Source organism: Molothrus ater, unplaced genomic scaffold, assembly GCF_012460135.2.
Source record: "Molothrus ater isolate BHLD 08-10-18 breed brown headed cowbird unplaced genomic scaffold, BPBGC_Mater_1.1 matUn_MA280, whole genome shotgun sequence".
NCBI lineage: Eukaryota > Metazoa > Chordata > Aves > Passeriformes > Icteridae > Molothrus > Molothrus ater.
Window position 1 is genome coordinate 20,928 of NW_023416786.1, and position 7,042 is coordinate 27,969.

Sequence of the window (7,042 nt, forward strand, 5' to 3'; positions counted from 1 at the left end):
TCCCCCGAGATGTCCCGGATGTCCCCGGGGGCGTCCCCGGCGCTGTCCCCGGGCAGGGGCCCGGTCACGGTGACGCTGGCGCAGAACCAGCGGTCGGGGACCAGGGACAGCAGCGGCTCCTTGTGCAGGCGCAGGGACAGCAGCGTCCCCAGGGGCCGGGGACAGGTGACCTCCAGCCAGAGCGTCTGGGACAGGGACACCTGGGTCACACCTGGGTCACACCTGAGTGTCACCTGTGTGTCACCTGTGTGTCACCTGTGTGACCTGTGTGTCACCTGTGTCACCTGTGTCACCTGTGTCACCTGTGTCACCCACAGTGTCTGGGACAGGGACAGCAGCGTCCCCAGGGGCTGGGGACAGGTGACCTCCAGCCACAGCGTCTGGGACAGGGACACCTGGGGCACACCTGTGCCACCTGTGCCACCTGTGTCACCTGTCCTGTCACACCCGTCCTGTCACACCTGTGTCACCTGTCCTGTCACACCTGTGTCACCCCCCAAGGGCCGGGGACAGGTCACCTCCAGCCACAGCATCTGTGACAGGGACACCTGGGTCACACCTGGGGCACACCTGTGCCACCTGTGCCACCTGTGTCACCTGTCCTGTCACACCCGTCCTGTCACACCTGTGTCACCTGTCCTGTCACACCTGTGTCACCCCCCAAGGGCCGGGGACAGGTCACCTCCAGCCACAGCATCTGTGACAGGGACACCTGGGTCACACCTGGGGCACACCTGTGTGTCACCTGTCCTGTCACACCTGTGTCACCTGTGTGTCCCCTGTGTCACCCACAGTGTCTGTGACAGGGACAGCCAGGTCACCTGTGTCACCTGTGTCACCTGTGTCACCTGTCCTGTCACACCTGTGTCACCTGTGTGTCCCCTGTGTCACCTCCTGGGTCACCTCTTGTGTCACCCCCCTGTCCCCTCTCATCCTCACCAGTGCTCCCAGTGCCCCCAGTTCTGGCCCAGTGCTCCCAGTTTGTGATTCCCAGTCCCCTCCAGTCCCTCCCAGTCCCTCCCAGTATAAACCAGTCCCTCCCAGTGCCCCAGTTTGTCATTCCCATAGCTCCCAGTGCCTCCCAGTCCCCTCCAGTCCCTCCCAGTCCCCATCCCAGTCCCATCCCAGTATAAACCAGTGCCCCCCAATCCCCTCCCAGTCCCTCCCAGTCCCTCCCAGTCCCATCCCAGTATAACCCAGTCCCTCCCAGTCCCATCCCAGTATAACCCAGTCCCTCCCAGTCCCTCCCAGTCCATCCCAGTATAACCCAGTCCATCCCAGTCCCATCCCAGTATAACCCAGTTCCCTCCCAGTTCCCTCCCAGTATAACCCAGTCCCCCCCAGTCCCCCCCAGTCCCATCCCAGTATAACCCAGTCCCTCCCAGTCCCCCCCAGTCCCCCCCAGTCCCATCCCAGTATAACCCAGTCTATCCCAGTCCCTCCCAGTTCCCCCCCAGTCCCTCCCAGTCCCCCCCAGTCCCATCCCAGTATAACCCAGTCCCCCCCAGTCCCCCCCAGTCCCCCCCAGTCCCATCCCAGTATAACCCAGTCCCATCCCAGTCCCATCCCAGTCCCATCCCAGTATAACCCAGTCCCCCCAGTCCCCCCCAGTCCCCCCCAGTCCCATCCCAGTTCCCCCCCAGTCCCCCCCAGTCCCCCCCAGTCCCATCCCAGTATAACCCAGTCCCTCCCAGTCCCCCCAGTTCCCTCCCAGTCCCTCCCAGTCCCCCCAGTTCCCTCCCAGTTCCCTCCCAGTCCCCCCCAGTCCATCCCAGTCCCCATCCCAGTCCCATCCCAGTATAACCCAGTCCCATCCCAGTATAACCCAGTCCCCCCAGTCCCATCCCAGTTCCCCCCCAGTCCCCCCCAGTCCCTCCCAGTCCCATCCCAGTATAACCCAGTCCCCCCCAGTCCATCCCAGTCCCCCCCAGTCCATCCCAGTCCCCATCCCAGTCCCTCCCAGTCCATCCCAGCCCATCCCAGTTCCCCCCAGTCCCTCCCAGTCCCCCCCAGTCCCCCCCAGTCCCCCCCAGTTCCCTCCCAGTCTATCCCAGTCCCCCCAGTCCCCCCCAGTTCCTCACGTGTCCGGGCCGCAGGCGGTGCCGGGGCCACCCCAGCACCCAGCGCGGGCTCTCCCCGCGGGTCCCCACCAGGCCCAGGGTGACCCCGCCCAGGGTGCCCCCCCCGCACTGCGCGCCCGTGGCCACCCCCAGCCGGTACCGCGCCCCTCCCCCACCGGAACCGGAAACCGCCTGCGACGCCAGGGTCACGCAGGGGTCACGCAGGGGTCACGCAGGGGTCACGCAGGGGTCACGCAGGGGTCACGCAGGGGTCACTTGGGGGTCACCCAGGGGTCCTGGGGTAACTCAGGGTCACTCAGGGTCACCCAGGGGTCACTCAGGGGTCACTCAGGGTCACTCAGGGGTCACTCAGGGGTCACTCAGGGGTCCTTGAGGAGATTTTGGGGTCCCCTGGGGAGTTGAGGGGGTCCCTCGGGGTCTTTGGGGGGGTCCTTGAGGGGTTTTGGGGTCCCTGGAGGGTCCTGAGGGTCACCCAGGGGTCACTCAGGGGTCACCCAGGGGTCACCCGGGGTCACTCAGGGTCACCCAGGGGTCACTCAGGGGTCACTCAGGGGTCACTCGGGGTCACTCAGGGGTCCTTGAGGGGATTTTGGGGTCCCCTGGGGAGTTGAGGGGGTCCCTCGGGGTCTTTGGGGGGGTCCTTGAGGGGTTTTGGGGGTCCTTGGGGGGGTTTGGGGGGGGTCCCCGGGGGTCCCTGGGAGTTCCTTGGGAGTCCCTGAGGGTCTCCCGGGGTTCCCTGAACTTTTTGGGGTCCCTGGGTGTCTTTGGGGGGTCCCCTGGGGGGGTCCCTGAGGGTTTTGGGGGGAGTCCCTGGGGGTTTTTGGGGTCCTTGAGGTTTTTGGGGGTCCCTGGGGGAGTCCCTGGGGGTTTTTGGGGTCCTTGAGGTTTTTGGGGGTCCCTGGGGGAGTCCCTGGGGGTTTTTGGGGTCCCTGGGGGTCACTCAGGGGGTCCCTAAGGGGGTTTTTGGGGGTCCTTTTAGGGATTTTGGGATTCCCCAGGGATCCCTGGGGATGCCTGGGGGGGTTTAGGGGGGTCCCTGTGGGGGATTTGGGGTCCCCGGGGGTCCCTGGGGGGTTTTTGGGGTCCCCGGGGGTTTTTGGGGGGGTCCCTGTGGGGGATTTGGGGTCCCTGGGGGTTTTTGGGGGGGTCCCTGGGGGGTTTTTGGGGTCCCTGGGGGTTTTTGGGGGGTCCCTGGGGGTCTCCCGGTCCTGGGGGGGTCCCTGGGGGTCCCTCGGCGGCTCCGGAGTCCCTCGGGCGCGGCTGCTCCCAGTGCTCCCAGTATCAGCTCCCAGTGCTCCCAGTATCAGCTCCCAGTGCTCCCAGTCCGGCCCAGTTCCCGCCCAGTTCCCGCCCAATCCATCCCAGTTCCATCCCAGCCCCTCCCAGTTTGTCCCAGTCCCGCCCAGTCCCCTCCCAGTTTCCCCCAATCCCCTCCCAGTCCCACCCAGTCCCTCCCAGTTTGTCCCAGTTCCCGCCCAGTTTCCCCCAATCCCCTCCCAGTTTCCCCCCAGTTCCCGCCCAGTTCCCGCCCAGTCCCTCCCAGTTTGTCCCAGTCCCTCCCAGTCCATCCCAGCGCTCCCAGTCCGGCCGGTCAGGGCACTCCCGGCCCCAGGAATGTCCCAGTTCCTCCCAGTCCCTCCCAGTCCCTCCCAGTTCCATCCCAGTTTCACCACTGCTCCCAGTCTGACCAGTTCCAGCCCTGCCGGCCTCAGCCACCCCCGCACCAGTCACGCCCCAGTTCATCCCAGTCCATCCCAGTTCATCCCAGTTGCGACACTGGGGCTGCCCTCTACCCCAGTTCCATCCCAGTCTATCCCAGTCCCTCCCAGTCCATCCCAGTCCATCCCAGTCCATCCCAGTCCATCCCAGTTCATCCCAGTTCATCCCAGTTGCGACACTGGGGCTGCCCTCTACCCCAGTCCATCCCAGTTCGTCCCAGTCCATCCCAGTTCCTTCCCTGGGTGTGTCCCACCTCTGCCCAGTACAGACCAGTACAGACCAGTACAGACCAGTATGCCCAGTACCGCTCCACCGACACCTTTATTGACACCAGTAACGGCTCCCAGTACAGACCAGTAAGAGCTCCCAGTATAAACCAGTAACAGCTCCCAGTATAGACCAGTAACGGCTCCCAGTACAGACCATTAAGAGCTCCCAGTATAAACCAGTAACAGCTCCCAGTATAGAACAGTAACGCTCCAGTACAGACCAGTACCAGCTCCCAGTATAGACCAGCAACAGCTTCCAATACAGAATAACATTCCCAGTACAAACCAGTAACAGCTCCCAGTATGGCCCAGTAACAGCCCCCAGTACAGACCAGTACAAACCAGTAAGAGCTCCCAGTACAGACCAGTAAGAGCTCCCAGTACAGACCAGTAACAGCTCCCAGTACAAACCAGTACAGACACCAGTAACAGCTCCCAGTATAGACCAGTACGAGCTCCCAGTACAGACCAGTACCAGCCCCAAGTATGGCCCAGTAACAGCTCCCAGTATGGCCCAGTAGCAGCTCCCAGTACAGACCAGTACAGACCAGTATGAGCTCCCAGTACAGACCAGTACAGACCAGTACCAGCCCCCAGTATGGCCCAGTAACAGCTCCCAGTACAGACCAGTACAGCCCACTCGCGGCTCCCAGTACAAACCAGTACAGCCCACTCGCGGCTCCCAGTACAAACCAGTACAAACCAGTACAGCCCACTCACGGCTCCCAGTACAAACCAGTACAGACCAGTACAGCCCACTCGCGGCTCCCAGTACAAACCAGTACAGACCAGTACAGACCACTCGCGGCTCCCAGTACAAACCAGTACAAACCAGTACAGACCACTCGCGGCTCCCAGTACAAACCAGTACAGACCAGTACAGCCCACTCGCGGCTCCCAGTACAAACCAGTACAAACCAGTACAGCCCACTCGCGGCTCCCAGTACAAACCAGTACACACCAGTACAGCCCACTCGCGGCTCCCAGTACAAACCAGTACAAACCAGTACAGCCCACTCGCGGCTCCCAGTACAGCCCAGTACACACCAGTACAGCCCACTCGCGGCTCCCAGTACAAACCAGTACAAACCAGTACAGCCCACTCGCGGCTCCCAGTACAGCCCAGTACACACCAGTACAGCCCACTCGCGGCTCCCAGTACAAACCAGTACAAACCAGTACAGCCCACTCGCGGCTCCCAGTACAAACCAGTACACACCAGTACAGCCCACTCGCGGCTCCCAGTACAAACCAGTACAAACCAGTACAGCCCACTCGCGGCTCCCAGTACAAACCAGTACACACCAGTACAGCCCACTCGCGGCTCCCAGTACAAACCAGTACACACCAGTGCCATACTGGGAACCCACCCCCCCCCCGGGGCGACGCCGCTCTCGATCCCGGGGTAACTTTGGGCTATTTTGGGGCATTTTGGGCGTTTTGGGGCATTTCAGGAGATTCCGCATTGGCCACGCCGCCCTCGATGCTTGGGGCCGGGGTTGGGGGAATTTTGGGGGAATTTGGGGGGATTTTGGGGCATTTTTGGGGCATTTTTGGGGTGTATTTTGTGATATTTCGGGGATATTTTTGGGGTGTATTTTGGGATATTTCTGGGATATTTTGGGGGTATTTTTTGGGTGGATTTTGGGGTGATTTTGGGATATATTTGGGGGTGTGTTTTGGGATATTTCTGTGGTATTTTGGGGTGATTTTGGGATATTTTGGGTGTATTTTGGGATATTTCTGGGATATTTTTGGGGTGTATTTCTGGGATGTTTTTGGGGTGTATTTTGGGGTGTATTTTGGGATATTTCTGGGATATTTTTGGATATTTTTTGGGTGGATTTTGGGCTGATTTTGGGATATTTTGGGGGTGTATTTTGGGATATTTCTGGGATATTTTTTGGGGTGTATTTTGGGATATTTCTGGGATATTTTTGGATATTTTTTGGGTGGATTTTGGGGTGATTTTGGGATATATTTGGGGGTGTGTTTTGGGATATTTCTGTGGTATTTTGGGGTGATTTTGGGATATTTTGGGGTGTATTTTGGGGTATTTCTGGGATATTTTTGGGGTGTATTTTGCGTGATTTTGGGATATTTTGGGGGTGTATTTTGGGATATTTCGGGGATATTTTTGGGCGTGTATTTTGGGATATTTCTGGGATATTTTTGGATATTTTTTGGGGTGATTTTGGGATATATTTGGGGGTGTGTTTTGGGATATTTCTGGGATATTTTGGGGTGATTTTGGGATATTTTTGGGTGTATTTTGGGATATTTCTGGGATATTTTGGGGTGTATTTTGTGATATTTCTGGGATATTTTGGGGATATATTTGGGGGTGTATTTTGGGATATTTCTGGGATATTTTTGGGGTGTATTTCGGGATGTATTTTGGGGTATTTCTGGGATATTTGGGGGTGTATTTTGGGATATTTCTGGGATATTTTGGGAATATATTTGGGGGTGTATTTTGGGATATTTCTGGCATATTTTCGGATATTTTTTGGGGGTGTATTTTGGGATATTTCTGAGTTATTTTTGGATATTTTTGGGGTGATTTTGGGGTGATTTTGGGGTGTATTTTGGGATATTTTGGGATATTTTTTGGGTGATTTTGGGGTGTATTTTGGGATATTTTGGGATATTTTTTGGGGTGATTTTGGGGTATTTCGGGCTGTCTCAGATGGCCACGCTGTTCTCGATGTTCTCGGGGTCCAGGTAGGGGTAGGGCTATTTTGGGGTGATTTGGGGATATTTTGGGGTGTATTTTGGGGTATTTCTGGGATATTTTGGGATATTTTTTGGGTGATTTTGGGGTGTGTTTTGGGATATTTTGGGATTTTTTGGGGGTGATTTTGGGGTGATTTTGGGATATATTTGGGGGTGTATTTTGGGATATTTCTGAGTTATTTTTGGATATTTTTTGGGTGATTTTGGGGTGTATTTTGGGATATTTTTTGGGGTGAT